The following is a 17,285-nucleotide window of genomic DNA, read 5'->3' as shown; positions in this document are numbered from 1 at the left end:
TTCGAACACGGGATTGTTCAGGCTACATAGGTCATCCATAAACCTAAACGTATGAATAAAGTGTGAAAGTAACAAAGCCCTGGCTGGGTCACTCATCATTTTTAAGATCCGAATTCAAAGTGACAAAGATAAAGATTACACATAACAAGAGAACAAGAAAATCCCATTCGGATCCCTAAAATCTGTTTAAAGCAAGTATTCCCAATTTGGAGACAGCAATTATTAAGGAGCCAAAAGATATATTTATATAGATCGTCTTCTTTAAAAACGACAGGTGTCGTCATTTTAAATTATTTTACCCAACTTGTATTCTTTTTTGTCGAGATAGAAGTATAACCAAGTGTTGCTCTATAGGAGAAAGCAATCTTTATCAGATAAAATACGGTATTAAACAGACCAATAGACCCTGATAGAGGGATATTTTCATAACATTGTGTTATGTCTACCCATAAAGATAGAGAAAATGTTTTTTGGGAGGTTAATAGAAACCTCGGTTGCATTCTTAACAATCCAAAACGGGCAGCAGTCTAGATTCACAAATCTTCTTAGATCATTACTCTTATGGCGCAAGTTGCTTCAATTTCTAATAGAATAAAGTTTAAGCAAAAGGTGATGTCATTCGTAATACATGAAAACAGACTATTGGATGCATTAGAGATCCACCTAAACTTATGTTTATGAATTTTATAAGTTGGGAAGAGTACAGGTAGTTTTTGAAAGATAGGAAAATAGCCAATTTCAGATAATTCATCATTTAGAAGTGTAGAAGTTCTAAGAGGAGAGGTATCAAGTTTAAGAAAATCAATTCCATTAAGCCTGGAAAAAGCAGCATCAAACGCTAGTTTTTTACAGATAAAGGAAGTAGTGTTGGATGCTTTATCTAGGCCTACAATTAACCATCTCTCCTTAATGTCAGAGATGGACGTCTTAATACTGGGAGTTAGCCAGGAAGACTCAATACTTAACCACTCTCGTGGTAAGAGACTGATCTTTTTCTAGAAAATTTCTTTAAGTGTAGATGTAAGTAGAAAGTGATCTTCAACCTCTAGTTGGAGTTTTAAGGCCATGTCGGCCAAACATTTGAGTAGAGCCAAGAAGGCAAGCTAAGGATTTAGCGGAAATGGAGGGATATGATTCAAACCCTTACCCAGGAGGCTCCTTACATGTGTATCAGCTATAATTTCTAAGTTCGAAGTACATACATGTATGCCAAAGTTAGTAAAAGACTTACAAAACTTAGGATACAAGTGACAAACACAAACATGAACCTCTTCATTGTGGAGGAAATCATTAGAATAAATAAGATTTTTGATAGATGGCAAGTACTTCCAGCCAATCATAACATCTTTTACCAATAGATTAGGTCCAAAAACATGTCTAAAGCATTCAGTAAAGATAGATTAGGAAGTAATAAATTCCAAAATCTTGCTAGTAAATAAGCAGTGTGTAAGTATTCTATTACAAGCTTCTTCCTTCGGAGGTAGGAAAATCTTGCCACCCACAGGTGCTCCTTCGTACATGCACATCACATATTCCAAAGATTTTGGATTAGTAGGTTTCTGCCACTACCTCTAGTAAAGCTCTTTGTTCTCCCTCTACCAAATACAGAATCACTAGATGAGGGAGTCAAGAAAGAGGTGTAAGAAGCCAACGGGGGAGACAAGAGTGTTGGGCGTTTGGATGCTTGCGTATCTTCATCATCAATATTCAGCATGATTTTCCCAACCATATCTTTGATTCATTTATAGCCTCCATAAGTGGTTAGCATTGTGCCACAACCTTCAAAGCCCGGCTCTTGGAGGGTGTCGCACATAAAAGATCTATAATGTATAAAGGCGATTTGAGCTAAGACCAAATCCCTAGCTTGTCCACCCAACCATGAACAAAAAGAGCGACAGATGACTCTTCAGCTTTGTCAGGAAAGATATTTGGAAGATTGTTGAGGGCATACCAAATAGCATGGTCAAACCAAATGATGCTCAACTCACGTGCAGCTTTCGGATCTAAAAATCTGCATGCACACTTAAGGTAAGATCTGAACACATTCCACACCGTTTCAGTGTAGTAATCAGCATTGTTTTTGCTAAAGGTCATCATGCCTTTGGTTCTTGCATATAAACCTGTATTAGATCCGCATTTTTTTTCGTCAAGGAAATTCATATTGAACGGAGCTTTAATTAGATCACCTTTGTCCAGAAGCTCAATCCCTTTAAGAACTTTAAGCTTGCATTCTTCTATAGTGGCAGGTGCCAGGTTGGCAAGGAAGACCCAAGTTTCCATAGAAATGGAAGCGAGAAAGCCTTTATTAGGGAACAACCAAAGTCTGTGTTCTACACCCAGGGATTCTACTTCAATCTGACATGAAGGTAAAAAAGGGAAGGCTCTAGAGATCTTAGGCACCATATCCAAAAGGGAAGCCTCACTGACAGAACAAAGGTCCTTTTGAAATTCTTTTACAGCTTCCAAAGCAGCAACATCTCTAGAAAAAGGCTGTTAGGAGGAGGGACTATTGGAGTAGAGGGATCAGTAACAAAGATGGGACTAAGCCCACAAAGTTTTCTGAGGAGATTGGATAATTCTAAGCCTTAAAAACCAGCCTCGGTTTTATTCTTAACAAGGAGGGCAAGAACTTTCACCTATTGGTCAAACGAAACAAGTTGAACAAGTGACAGACTAGAATCTTTTGAGGTATCAGCAATTAAAGCTGAAGCTTCGCTATCTACATTTCAGCACAAGTAGAGAAGCAAAGGAAAGGGGTTCCATAGGGAGATTAAGACCTTGGGAAAGGGAGATAGTCTACAAAGATATTAATACCAAAAATTAGATCAACATCTTATTGACGAAAACAGTAGATAGACCAACATAGATTATATAAAGAGCAACTTCTTTTTGAGTTTTACAGCCCTATGAAGATAAGGCCTAATCCGAAGTGAGATACTTGGAAAGACATTCTCTAATTCTCTAGCAAGTCGTAATTTCTCCGAGATCCGGGCCCTTTTTACTGGGTCAGAGCAGACCTGCAGTGAGTTTTCGAGTATCCTGGTGGACAGAGATATTAAAAAAAATTATAATGAAAAGTCAAGGCAAAAAGGTCATTAGAAAGAGAGAACAAGGACAGTTTGAATAGAATGGTAGTGCTAGCAACCTTTCACCAGTCAAGTCAAACAGGACCACTACAACTGTGTGATAGCACCCCTGCTTATTAGAATATAATAAATTATATTGTAACAGGCACTAAGTCCTAGAACTAAAGTTTGAGAGAAATAGACAAGTCAATCTCTCTTTTGCATTTATTGTGAGTGTAGCAGTTCTAAATATATACATATACACAAAAGAACAGAAACTGTTCACAAACAAGAAATTCTAGGTAAATACAATCGAATTGTACAATAATTCGTTTGTTGTTGAGGATAAATTTTGTCAAAGGTAGTGAAGAGAACAAAGTAAAACAAGGGAAAAAGCAATCCCCAATTTAGAAGTGATGTTGCTAGCTTGTGAGCTTTGCAGTTTGCTCATTTGTCTGCTTGAGATAGTGGTTTGCTCTCATGTGGGAGAGTTTTGTGATCTCGAGCATTGTTTGCCATTGTTTGGCATGGCCATGAGAGGTGATTTTTGTTCATGGCGACTGATGTGTTGGTATTGTGGCCACAAGGGGCATATTAGGCGCCGTTGCTTCAGACATATGATGCAGCGGAAGAGGCAGATGCATGGTGCTACTATGAGGACACATGCTAGAGAGTATGCATGTGACGAACATGTCACTTTTGAGTCTAGCTTGCCTTCAGACTACTTTGTGTCTTGCGATAGCACATTGTCTACGCGTTTTTACTAGACGAGCATGCAGTTTTTCACGTGACGCCACGTCGTGATTTGTATTGCTCTTTCTCTAGTGGGAGACTTGATTGTGTGCAGTTTGCTGATGGTTCAGCATATGACATAGAGGGTGTTGAAGATGTATGCATGTCTTTACCTAGCTGTTCATTGCTTACGTTACAAGATGTACGTTATGTACCAGGACTCAATCAGAGTCTCATTTCAGTGCATCAATTTTTGCAGAATAGTGGACATCGTGTACTGCGTGGAGAGCGGTCATTTCAGCTGCATAGGGGATCACTGGTGATAGCCAGAGGTGCTGGAAGTGGTCTGGTATACCCTTTGCATATTTCTGACACACGAGGTGGTGTAGTGTCTGTGTATTTGCAGCCATGTTTAGAGCGAGAGACGAGAAGTGTCTCTTTTGCGGATGTGTTGCATGGAGAGCAGGTTGTGCATTTGTCTTGTGGTGACGTTCATGCAAACAGTGGTATCTCTTGAGATGCACAGCTTGGCCAGCCATCAGTTCAGGTGACATTAGTTGAGCCAGAGACCGATGCATTGTTCTATGATGCCTCTGATATGTTTGAGGGCAACAATGTCCTTCAAACAGCTGTGTGTGATTGCAGTGGTGCTGATTTTTTGGTTTTGCAGTCATTCCCAGCAGATATACCTTTGCCAGACAATGTCGACATGGTGATGCATAATCAGGTGGTTCCTGATGAGGATGCATATGGCACTGAGGTTGTTGAGAGGGATAGGTTGGCACACATAGTGCATATTTCGTCGGCTTTCGGGTCTCTCATGTCTGACCTTTTGGTTTCAAGACCTGATCTTGCTTATGCGGTTGGTGCATTTGCAGTGGGAGTTGTCAGTCATGCGATGACTGACACTGGCATTGTACATTGTGGAGCCATGCAGGTCGTCACTCGATACCTGCATCATGAGTGTCATCGTAGCTCTAGCCCTAGGGGTATGCATGTTGCATCTACACTAGAGCATGTTTGGAGTGAGCCAGTAGACATAGATTGAGATTCGAACTCTCACCTCTTGTATATACTAGTTGTAGGCTAGTCTTCTCGCCACTTATCGGCACACAGCCTTTAGTGGGAGAATGTTAGGTAAAGGCGGTGTGCCTCACCATGCTTTGTCCATGTCCGTCGAGAAGTGTCCGACCGGCCACATTTATATCCTTATACTTTATACATACAAAGAATAAGGAGCTCTCACTCACATTCTCACATGGTGCTCCACTCACATCTTGTGTCGTCTCTCTCTTCCCCTCTCTCCCCTTTGCACTCTCTGTGCACGCGCGCCGCATCCGTGCACTTACACTTAGTTTATTGTATTGAGGGTCCAAACTAAAACTAGGCAAGCAGTAACCAGTCAACAATCTGAGCAGGTGGCGTGAGCCACAAAAAGCTGTCAACAATCTTACAGGTAGGTGATGTAAGAAGGTAAAAGAGATCAAGTAAAAATGTAAAAAATACTACATCAATAGGGTATGTGATGCTATTCAACATTTACAAATCTTTTCAAGATAAGGCAGCTCCTCTGAAACCAGTACTCAATATGACAGCGAGCTTACAATTATCTCAAAAAAAATTGTGAAACAGACCCGAAACTAAGCCACATTCTATCTAAAGTCTATCCAATTAGCCAGAGTAACTCAAACCAAGAATTTTACTAATTACCCAAGCATTTTTACAGTCATATAAAACCAGCCCGGCACAATCAAGAAGGTCTTGAACTTTTTTTTAACCTTCCGAAACTTTTCAAAAACTTGCAATACCTCAGTATCCAGCACATAATCAATATTGAGCAATTATTGTACGAAAATCAGCAAAACAGCAACCCACATAGAATCACAACCTCCAATCCATGATAAAGCCATCCAATGACCAGTAGTTAAAACCATAAAGCATGCTATCTAACTTAAGTTTATCCTATTACTCATAAACTTAACTAAATCCGCTCAGCCCCATTTTAAAAGCAAGCCGAGTGACAACAATTTTCAAAAATAAAGCACCTGTAAACTCGGACGAGAAGACAACTCCACAACCGCATGCTCCTTAATTTTAGGCATGTTGCAGTCTCCATAGTTAACAGTCACATAACAATTGCTAAGTGAGTTTAGTACTCACATGATCACATTCCGTGTGGAATTTATAGACGACACAGTCCATTGTAGGTGATAAGACCCGACAGTATCCAGCTATCATCGCACTCTAGTTTATCGCTTGCAGCCCGGGTCATCAGGGATTGTAATAGTGCAAGATCCGTGAGTCGTAAGCGCAGAAGCCGCTAGTTAGTGTAAACACCTTTCTTAAACAGAAGGTAGCGTGCGACAGAGCATACAAAAGGACAGGGTTACAATATGTAGGCGGTAGCAAGAACACGCCATGCAGGTGATACAAATGGTTAGGGTTAATAGGCAGCAAGGACTCACTATTTTAATAATTACAAAAATGAGGCTAAAAATGAATCCCATTACCATTTACTGCTAGTGAAGAAAATAATAGAAATAGTAAGTGATTGGCAGTAGCTAGTTAAGGCTTTTTTTAACTAAAGCTGAAGCCCACCTCAAAAGATTTCTTATGCGGTAACGACTCCGACATCAGAAGGATTCTAACAAATAATTACCAATAATACCGACATATTATAAGAGACTAATACCAGTCGGATTACCAAATAAGTATGTTTCAAGGGGAAATATATGGCATGAAAAAAAGTTACAGTGTTACAGTATTCAAGAAGTGAGGGCACATAAGGAGGGTTTTTAGTACAGATAACATCCAAAAAGAGGTTGCAATGAGGGTCTATATAAGACAGGCATATTCTATCACAGAATGCACTGTAACGGACTTGGGCATTTCTTATCTTACCAGCAGCTTACAAGTTTCTTCCATAGCTTGTCTTTAGCTGTGTCTTTATACTTTATCAGCTATGGCTTATATTCAAGAACAGGCATTAGCGATATCTCTTTCTCATCTGCAGCAGTCAAGAGAGTCCATCCGGGAGACCACCATACTCCGTTATGAGTGTCTTCTATTCCCTCAATTAGGAACATCTATTGCGCAGACGAAATTGTAAACATATCAAAATAGAATAACACAGGTGACCCTTTGGGGTCAAGAACACTTCAGGAATAACATTCCTGGTGATGGTCAGGGAAGCCCTAGGTATAGGGCCATAGTATTATTATGTGGGACACTTAATAAAGCGTGGATTTACTGATCAGTTATATTTGCTAGCACAGTTTCTACCACATCCTAAAATATATTTGTATCCTCATTTTGGCCTACCCTTATGAGGATACTTTAACCAGACACCCCATACCAGGGAGTTAGGAGTGATTTTAATTAACCGTATCTTACCTTTGGCTGACCGCCCAAACATTTGTTACTTTTGTGACAGCTGCCTGTGTGATCATGTAATGGATGGGTTAAATAAGATGCAATAGTGAAAAAAGAAAAAAAGTTTTATAGACTCAAGGCCATGCTTTTTCAGTCTAAATATTTGTAGTGAAACATGAGTAAGGACCCATGCAATTGTGTGTGTGTGTGTGTGTGTGTGTGTGTGTGTGTGTGTGTGTGTGTGTGTGTGTGTGTGTGTGTGTGTGTGTGTGTGTGTGTGTGTGTGTGTGTGTGTGTGTGTGTGTGTGTGTACGCACGCGCTCACGCTTTCGCAAACGGATGTGTGAAGAATTGGTGGTGAGTGTGTGCAACACTTGCTCGCGTTACTACAGAGACTGCGATGTATGTGTAAACAGTAATAGGAGATGTATCCAAGGCTCGCATGGGGTTATTTAACCAGAGTACAAAACGTGCATAGATGGGTATTGATTTACTCGCAACAGCAAGTTTGGTAAGCCATAACAAAGGAGTCCGTAATTGGGTTGGAGAACCGCTTTGTACATGAAGCTGGCCACCTTACATTGGTCCCATTAGACACTTTATCAACCAAGTAGTGATTAGTCAAATTAGAACAAGATTACAAAAAACATTCTTGGCCAATTTCAAGCCATGTGTATATACAAGGTAGGCATAACTTTGTAAATAGGAACCCACATTGATTTATTGAATTAACCAAACTCCAATAACCGTATAGTCACGGACTGTCAAAAGGATTGCTCGAGCATAAAGTACTACCTGAAGCAACTTTTTTCTGTACTACCTGACCACACAACAATATAAGAGGGTATTATTTCTTAAGCATGTGTTTGATTGCAAACAAGTATATGTGGTATGTGATTGCTCACAAATATGCGAGATGGTGTTAAGCATTTTTGTAAGTAGGACAAAATGAAGCTAGGGTGTAGCACCAGGTATTAAACTGGATATTTCTACCCATGTGTGGGTATATGTAACAAAAACAAGGGACATGCTTACGTTACCAACATCACATTTCTCTGATGGTGTGTGTGTGTGTGTGTGTGTGTGTGTGTGTGTGTGTGTGTGTGTGTGTGTGTGTGTGTGTGTGTGTGTGTGTGTGTGTGTGTGTGTGTGTGTGTGTGTGTGTGTGTGTGTGTGTGTGGCGTTCTCTCGTCCCTGAGGAAAAGTCCATTTGGTGATATTAAGTGAGTATGTTCCAAGCCATAACAAGGTATATATTGTGTGTACATAAGGCTCGGTCAGACATCAAGAGTAACCTTCATGACTTCTTTTATATGTTGACATGTGCGTATGTGCGTATGTGTGTGTGTGTGTGTGCGTGCGTGCGTGCGTGTGTGTGTGTATGTGTAGCAGTTCTAAAACTATATATATACGCAAACGAACACTAACTATTCACAGACCAACAATTCTAGAAAAGTACAATGGATTTGTACAATAATCTCTTTGCTGTTGAAATAAATTATGTACAAGGTAATGAAGATAACAGAATATAGCTCAGGAATCCTCAAACCCAAAGTCTCGGAAATTTTGCTTCACAATAAGAGATCCACCATTTGTTAAGAACAGAACGTTTTAATCAAGGAAGGTAGCCCTCACCTGCACCCATAGCCACAAGAAAACAATTCGTTAGCACGTGGTTGTACGCAGGTGATGCTGGGCATCCTCGTTGTTATCCATGTCACCATTAAAAAAAAATAGTTCTTAACTTGTAATTTGTGTTTTTTTAGATTAAAAAGTTTCTTTTTAGAAAAAACAAAGTTTCATGGCTTTTCTGCCAATCTGAAATGGAAAGTGATCATCCTCATAGAGCAGCCATACATCTGATTCTTCTGTTTTTTATACAAAGCTTTCCTTAACCAATCCTTAAGTTTTAAGGAGTTAAGTAAAATATCCAAAAAAAATTCCAAAACTTCATTCCTAATCAGATAGGAGTGACCTTAAAATCTATTGATTTATATACAAGCAATCTTAAGCCAGACCTAATCTTACCACTTCTTTTGTAAATACAATTTTTTGGACCTGATCCTTTATTTAGAACCAGATTCATAACCAAGCTAGGATCACACCCCAAAAAAAACAACTCCGGATTTACCTCTTTACATTCCTGAGATACTCCTATCTTAGACAAATTCATAACTTTATTCAACAAATACCCTTTCTATTATGTTATGTCTAACATATCGCTGCCATATGTTAGCTAATCAAATGTATAACATAGTACACTGGACGAATCAGTCATAAAAGAGTCAGCTCAGACATCGTCCGAAAAATGTATCAAAAGTCTCCAGCTAGGCTCACATAAATGGAAAATTTATGATAACCTCATCGAATCAAGCACCCCCCCCCCCCCCCCCCCCCCCTTTTGTTTAATTTTTATAAAAAACAACCTACAAGCAGCTTATTGTTTTATACACAACAAGCTGTTTAGAAAAAAGACCAGTTAATATCCATTTGAGACAAAAACCAGCAGTCAATGGCCAGGACTTATTATTGAATATTCAAGGTTCCAAATGGCTAGTAAAAATCAGTGTGTATGCTGACTAGGTGAACAGCAATAGAAAAATTTCATTAATAATCTCCGTTAGTGAAGTAAAAAAGTCCAGATACCTTTGAAAATCGGCTATCATTCACTTTCCTGTATATGTTGCCATTCATTTACTTACAAAATATCCGAAACTATGTCAATACACCAGCAGTATTCAGTAAAATCCGAAATTTAGTAGTTTCAACTTCTGTTCTAACAAATTTAGTCCAAGATCAGTACCATTATCTGGAGTACACTTTGTTTTTTAACTTACCAAGGTACCCGAACTTTCATGCTCACTTTTTTTTGTCTATTTTTAAGTTTAACTTAATTTACGAAATTCCAGCATTCAATCCGAGCCATGATGTATACCCTACGACAGTGTTAACCTCCTTTTGGGAAGACACATAGAAATCCCAATTTCCATTTAGACATCATGCCCTAGTAATTAGTGCAGTCATCATGAGCATACCATCACAACCTGGGAGTAATCCCAGCTAAACAACAGTTTTCCGAACTCAACCATTATTTGCCACTCACTTTATAAGTGAATCCCAACTTCCCTTTTGTTCTTTAAGTAAACCATGGTGAAATTCCCAATGCTTCATAGCAATATGAGAAAACATATCATAAACAAGAACGAAAAAGCTATACAGTGCTGGTTTTTTTTCAAAAAATAGTTTTTTAGAAAGTTTCAAAATTTCCATTTAGCAGAAAAACACACTACAACCAGATCATCCGGCTATACAACAGTTCAAAGAGCAGAACAGATTTAAGTTAACCTGTAGATTAGGAGCCGAGGGAACCTCCACGATCGTTTTTCATATTTTTTCGGCATGATGCGACCACAGCTTTAGCAGATACTCTCTCACACAGTAATGAACTCACACACGCATAGAGGTGAAACGGAAAAAATGCTGCTAAGTGAGTATGAGTACCCACATTTTTTAATAAAAGTTGATTCCATCTGCAGAAGACGTGACCCACAGTAGTACTAGCCCTCCTATCGAGGTCACATTATGCGGGCAAATCCTTAGGGATTACACCAAGCAAGAGATACGGCAGAATCAGGCACCATACGCGCTTATTCTGCTTACCCTAATCGGCTGCAGATACCACCCTCACAGTACAGGCGGTAGCGTGCAGCAGGAGGCACGCTCACTCAATGCAAGGAGTAAAAGCCACCCACACACTATTTCACAATTTACCCTAATAAAAGGTAAAGATAACATTAAGTTACATGCAAGGACTGGTATTGCCTGCCACCTTATGGCCCCCAAAAAAAATTAAGCATTCCCATAGTCTATACCCAGTCGGAGTTATTGCAACCGGCGGCCTCGAATCTATTATCATATAATTCCCCAAACTTTATGATAAGCTCTTGGCATACTAAAAGGTGAGACATTTACCACCCTTTGGGTAGTTTTATTTAATTTTCCATTTTGGTCTCGGAGTTGTATAGTGTGTTTTAAAAGAGAAAGTGATATTTTTTCCAAAAAAACCGAGTCCAGAGTCAATTTTCCAGAGCCACTCCAGCTACATTGCATACTTGGTGAAACAAACCTTGCTACAGAGCATTTTCTGAACAATGAAAAGATAGTATTAAGTTAAATGCACGGTCAGCTCATATTGTACACCACATACCTAATTTGTAATGCATAACAAACTATTCCATAGTCGTTACTTGGTCCGTAAATTAGTTAATAACTTTATTGTATTAAGCCTCGGATGATCATACATAGCAGTTTTACACTTACTTCCCAACCCTATAGTAAGCTTTATGTCATTCAGCTATCACTAGGGTAAAAAATCCACCTATCATAAAGGTGAGAGTATAACCAGTTTTGGGTAAAAATTCTCTCTGGTCTAGGAGTAAAAAACCTGTGGGTCTATATAAGATGGGAGATATATTTACAAAAAACAAAGTCCAGAGTACCCTTTCCGAAGTTTAGCATCTTCAGCTAATCTGCTTACCATGTGTATTTAATAAATTATGGCATACAATCAAGAACAGGTTTTTTCCATAGCAACTGCACATCTTTATCTGTCCAGTACATCTACTCGGAGAGCAACCTTACTCCGTTATGAACTTCATTTATTTCCGCAGTTAGGAACCTCAGTTTCTCAAACCAATTGGTGGACCTATCAGGACCAAGTGACTCGAGTGACTCTTTGGGGTCGAGAGCATTTCAAAAACAATACCGATTGGCGATGGTTGCTGAGGTACTGGGCCTAGGGCCACAGTATTATTACATAGAATATTCAATAAAGCCAGGTTTTTCAGATCGGTTATACTGCTAGCCCAGTTTCTACCTTCTCATAAGATTTTCTTGTACCGTAGTTATGGTCATCAATTAAGAGGTTATTTTAACATTACTCCCCGCACTCGGGAGTATGGGGTAGTCTTGGCAACTCGTATCCTACCTTTGGCTGATCGTCCAAACACATGCTTCTACTGTGACAGCTGCCAAAAAGGGCTCCTAAAATAATCATCGGCTAAGCTTTTTTATTCAGTGAAAGATTTTGTGTGTGTGTGTGTGTGTGTGTGTGTGTGTGTGTGTGTGTGTGTGTGTGTGTGTGTGTGTGTGTGTGTGTGTGTGTGTGTGTGTGTGTGTGTGTGTGTGTGTGTGTGTGCCCACCCATTCCCAGGTGTGTGTGTGTGTGTACCTTAGTTATGGTCATCAATTAACAGGATATTTTAACATTACTCCTCGCACTTGGGAGTATGGGGTAGTCTTGGCGATTCGTATCCTACCTTTGGCCGATCGTCCAAACAAATGCTTCTACTGTGACAGTTGTTTGTGTGATCATATAATGGGCATAATAGAGATGTAGATGAAGGGCTCCTAAAATAATCATCAGCTAAGCTTTTTTGTTCAGTGAAAGATTTTGTGTGTGTGTGTGTGTGTGCCCACCCATTCCCAGGCACCATATCCTATGAGGTATTAGACCCCATAGAATAGGGGCCTTCCACCTCATGAAGTGTTTGTATTAATTTGTAAAATGCTATGCTATGGTTAGATTTTGTTCTGATTTAAGTAGACTTATCAAATTTTGTAAGTCAAACTTAAGGTAGGTCCAGTTGTGTTTTTCTAGGGAGTTGCAGATGCATGCAACAAGGTCTTTTTTTGTAAACCCATTATAAATGAACTTGGTAATCGAAGTATTGATTTCTTCATATGCTCTAAAACAGTCGAAAGAGGCATATATTATAAGAAAAAGAATTCCTAGACAGGTGTGTAGAGAATTCTTGAAAGGTCTATTGCTTTTTTTCTTTGTAAATTCAGATGACACAAGTTTAAGCCTTTCTCTTTTCCAAAAAAAGCGAGTGAAAAAATTTCCCAAAAATGGGGAGTTAAAGTAAACTCAATATTCAGGAAGTGTGTCCTAGAAATGATCCATTTATCCTGCCAAAGAACTCTCTTAGAGAATGTAGGTTCAATACTAAGGCAAGGTGGATAAATATCATTAAAAGTAATCTCAAACATGGGATTGTTGAGGCTACACAGGTCATCCATAAATCTAAATGAAAGTGCAAAGTGTGTAAGTAACGAATTACTTGCTAGGTTTTTTAATATTTTTAGGAGCCATTGGTATTCGAAGTAACAGAGATATAGATTACACATAATCGGAGAGCAAGCAAAACCCATTGGGATCCCTAGAGTTTGTTTGTAGTAGGTATCACCTAATTGGATACAACTGTTATTAAGTAGCCAAAGATATACTTATATAAATCATCCTCTTTAAAGATGAACGGTGCGGATTTATTCGATTTTTTTACCCATCCTTTATTCCCTTTTGTGAGATGCATATATACCCAAGCTCCTTTCTGTGGGCAAAGGCAATCTTCATAAGACAAGATAAGGTATAAACAAGCCCATACGGTCCATCTAAAGGGATATTTTCATAACATTGAGTTATGTCTGCCGTGAAGATAGAGTAAATGTTTTCTGGGAGGTTGATATATACCTCGGCTGCGTTTTTTATGACGCAAAAAGGGCAATAATTTATATTTCTGAATCTCTTTACATCTCTGTGTTTGATGGCATAGATATCTTCGATTTCTAGTAGAACAAAATTTAAGCAGTGGGTGATATCATTCGTAACACAAGAGAACAGGCTTTTTGAAGCGTCAGAAATCCATCTAAATTTATGCTTATGATTCTTATATGTTGGAAAGAGTACAGGAATTTTCAGAGAGTCGGGACTATAACCGAGTCCAGATAATTCATTGTTCAATGTTGTAGCTACACAAAGCGGAGAGTTCTCAAGTTTAAGAAAGTCTTTACTATTAAGTCTTGAATTGGCAACCTTGAAAGCTAATTTCTTACATATAAAGGACGACGTATTTGAGGCTTTATCTAGGCCAATAATGAGCCATTTCTTTTTAGTGTCAGAAATAGATTTTTTCAATTTAGGCGTAAGCCACGTGGTATCAGTGCTTAGCCATACTTGTGGCATAAGACTGATCTTTTTCCAAAAAAATTCCTTTGAGTGTTGAAGTAAGTAGGAAGTGAACTTCCTCCTCCAGTTGGAGTTTTAAGGCCAAGTCCGCCAGGCATTCAAGTAGTGCCAATAAGGCACTTTGAGGATTTACTGGAAAAGGAGTGTTGGGGTATAAAGCCCTATGTGGTCGCCCAGGTAAGTGGGCGGGCGGCCAGGTATGTACACATATTCTTTTGTAAAAACCTAATAAGAACTCACTATGCTCTACAAATTATAGTAGAGCGAGTTCACCATATCGTCGTGCTCTTCTTTTCGCACTCTCTCTCGCGTCGCACTTCCGCTCGTACTCCTTCAACTGGTATCAGAGCTCAGATCGAGGCTCGGGGCAGCATTTGCAGGTAGCCAGAGTCACCTGCTCAGATTGGAGTGAGATTCGACAGGCGAAGACATGGCCCAAATTCCTGTGGGTGAGCCCAAAGGGCGCGGTGTTCTCAGAATTTCATTCTGAGATCATCTCGGCCACCATTTGGCTTCGACAAAGTTCTGCGCAGGCCATTTTCAACTACTTGGTCTTGGTGAGTGCAGATCTGACTCTGCAAATTTTGGGTTTTCGGCCTACGACTGCAGGTGCTGAGGATATCGGCACTCCCAGAGTGTTGATTTGTGGCTGTCTACACATCGAAGGACGGCTCACAGTTCTTGGAGGCGTGTCACATACGACACGGGCGCATCTACACACAGATTGTAGGCGACATCCACTAGTTCATCAGGTAGCTTGTGTTTGCTGCTTGATATTCCAGATTTCATCCTTACATTGCACGTACTTCCACATGGGATGTATTGTCAGAGATGATGTATGTCTGTTGAGGGTTTGTTGGCTGTGAGTCACGCAGCAAACAACCGCCACAGCGGTTACAGCATACAGTGGGAAATTTGTGGATGTATGACTTTGTGGGAAGTCTATGTATTGTCAGATTTACTGCAGCCTTTGGTGAGGGTCGAGTGAGGTTTTATTCAATTGGGGGATTCTTGAATGTTGAGATCCTTTCGGTGATACAGGTCTTGGAGCGATCCCTCGAGCACCCTTAGATAGGTAGCTAGGATGTATTGACTGTGAGTTAGACAGTTGGGATTGCATCTTTGCTTTACTGCCGTTGAGGCATTGTCGTAGTTTATGCTGACAGGACAGTGAGAGACAGTACAGGTGCAGGACAGGTTTACCCACAGCTTACAGTGTCAGAGAGACACTGTTTTTGAGCTGTTTTTGGTCTGTTTTTTAATACACCAGAGCCATTTTACAAAGGAGACTCTGCGGAATCTGAAGCTTTCTTGGTTCATTTGACAGGTTGATATTGGTTCAGAGGTCAGTTTACAGGGGAAACTCTGCCGAATTTTCCCCAAGAAAGTAAACTACTGTGAAGCGTAGCTATGGCTGGATCACAAGACACTACTCTTTAAAATATCAAGAAACTGGATGGAACCAATTTCCCATTGTGAAAGAAGCAGATTTGGCACGTGTTGGTACAAAAGAAGCAGATAAAACCTATAAAGCTCAAGGGGATAAAACCAAAAGATATGGACGAAGATGAATGGAGCGAAATGGATGAATTGGCACTTTCTACCATTATGCTGACTTTGGCAGAAAGCGTTTACTTCAATGTAGCAGACGAGATGTCGTCTTATCAAGCATGGTTAAAGCTGAGTGATCTTTATGAGAAGCAGAGTGCAGCTTCACAGGTATACTGGATTAAGAAGCTTGTTGACTTGAAGATGAAAGAAGGGACACCTATGTCCAATCATCTGAATGAATTCAACACAATCTATAGTCAGTTGTCAGCTCAAGGTGTCAAGTTTGATGAACCCGTTAGAGCTATGTTCCTGTTGATCACATTGCTGGAAAGTTGAGACACTTTTCGCACACCTTTGAGTAATTCTGCACCTCCAGATGGTTTGAACATAGCAGGTGTAGAAGGAAGTCTGCTTACTGAAGAAATTAATAGAAAGACAATGGACAAAGGCAAAGGAACAGCCTTAGTTGTCAGGGGAAGGACCAAAGAAAATTACAAAGGTGGAAAGAGGAATCGGTCTCGTAGCAAGTCCCGCAGTGCTAAAGGCAAGAGTGACATAGAATGCTACCATTGTGGCAAGAAGGGTCACATGAAAAGAGACTGCAGAGAATGGAAAGCAGAAAAAAGCAAAGAGAAAGCTGAATACCATGGTGAGAAGAACAAGTCCTCAGTGAAGATTCAAGAAATAAATGTGACAAACACTGTTGCAAAGGATGAGAGTCTAGTGTCAGGAGACATCTACTTCTTGAAGAATACAATGGACTCAGCTCTTCTTACAGCATCTGATGGAAATGCACTGAGTGACTGGATTATAGACTCAGGGGCATCACTTCATGTGTCTCCAAACAAGGAGTGGTTTACCTCTTATGTGACCACTAAAGATCATGTTCGGCTAGGCAATGGTCAGACATGTGAGATCTTAGGTGTTGGAGATGTTCAATTGAAGTTTCAGAATGGCTCTTCTTTCACATTGAAGAATGTGAGACATGTTCCCGCAATTACAAAGAGCTTGATCAGCACGGTTTTACTTGATGATGCTGGCTACGTCACCACTTTTGGACAAAACATGTGGAAGATATCCAAGGGTTCTATGACAGTAGCACATGGAGTAAAGTCTGGAGGACTTTACATGATTTATGTATCAAATGTCTCTAAAAATGTAATCAATGTAACCGAGCAGCCGAACGTTTCTTTGTGGCATAGCCGGTTAGGACATATGTCCAAGAAGGGAATGGAAATCTTGTCTCGTTCTAGTTATTTGCCTGGCTTGTCATTTAATGATTTTGAATTCTATGAACATTGTCTGTATGGCAAGCAAACACAGCAGCCACATAAGCATAGAAGCAGTAGAAGAGATACACAGTTGGCACTTGTTCATAGTGATTTGTGTGGACCTATGCCTAACCTATCTCTAGGGGGAGCTTCTTACTTTATGACATTTATAGATGATTACTCGAGGAAAGTATGGGTTTACTTTATCAAGCACAAGGATGAAGCGTTTAGTGTTTTCAAAACGTTTGTGACACTTGTGGAGAATCA

Source organism: Adiantum capillus-veneris, chromosome 17 (assembly GCF_014529385.1).
Source record: "Adiantum capillus-veneris isolate H3 chromosome 17, ASM1452938v2, whole genome shotgun sequence".
Lineage (NCBI taxonomy): Eukaryota > Viridiplantae > Streptophyta > Polypodiopsida > Polypodiales > Pteridaceae > Adiantum > Adiantum capillus-veneris.
This window is presented reverse-complemented; position numbering follows the sequence as displayed.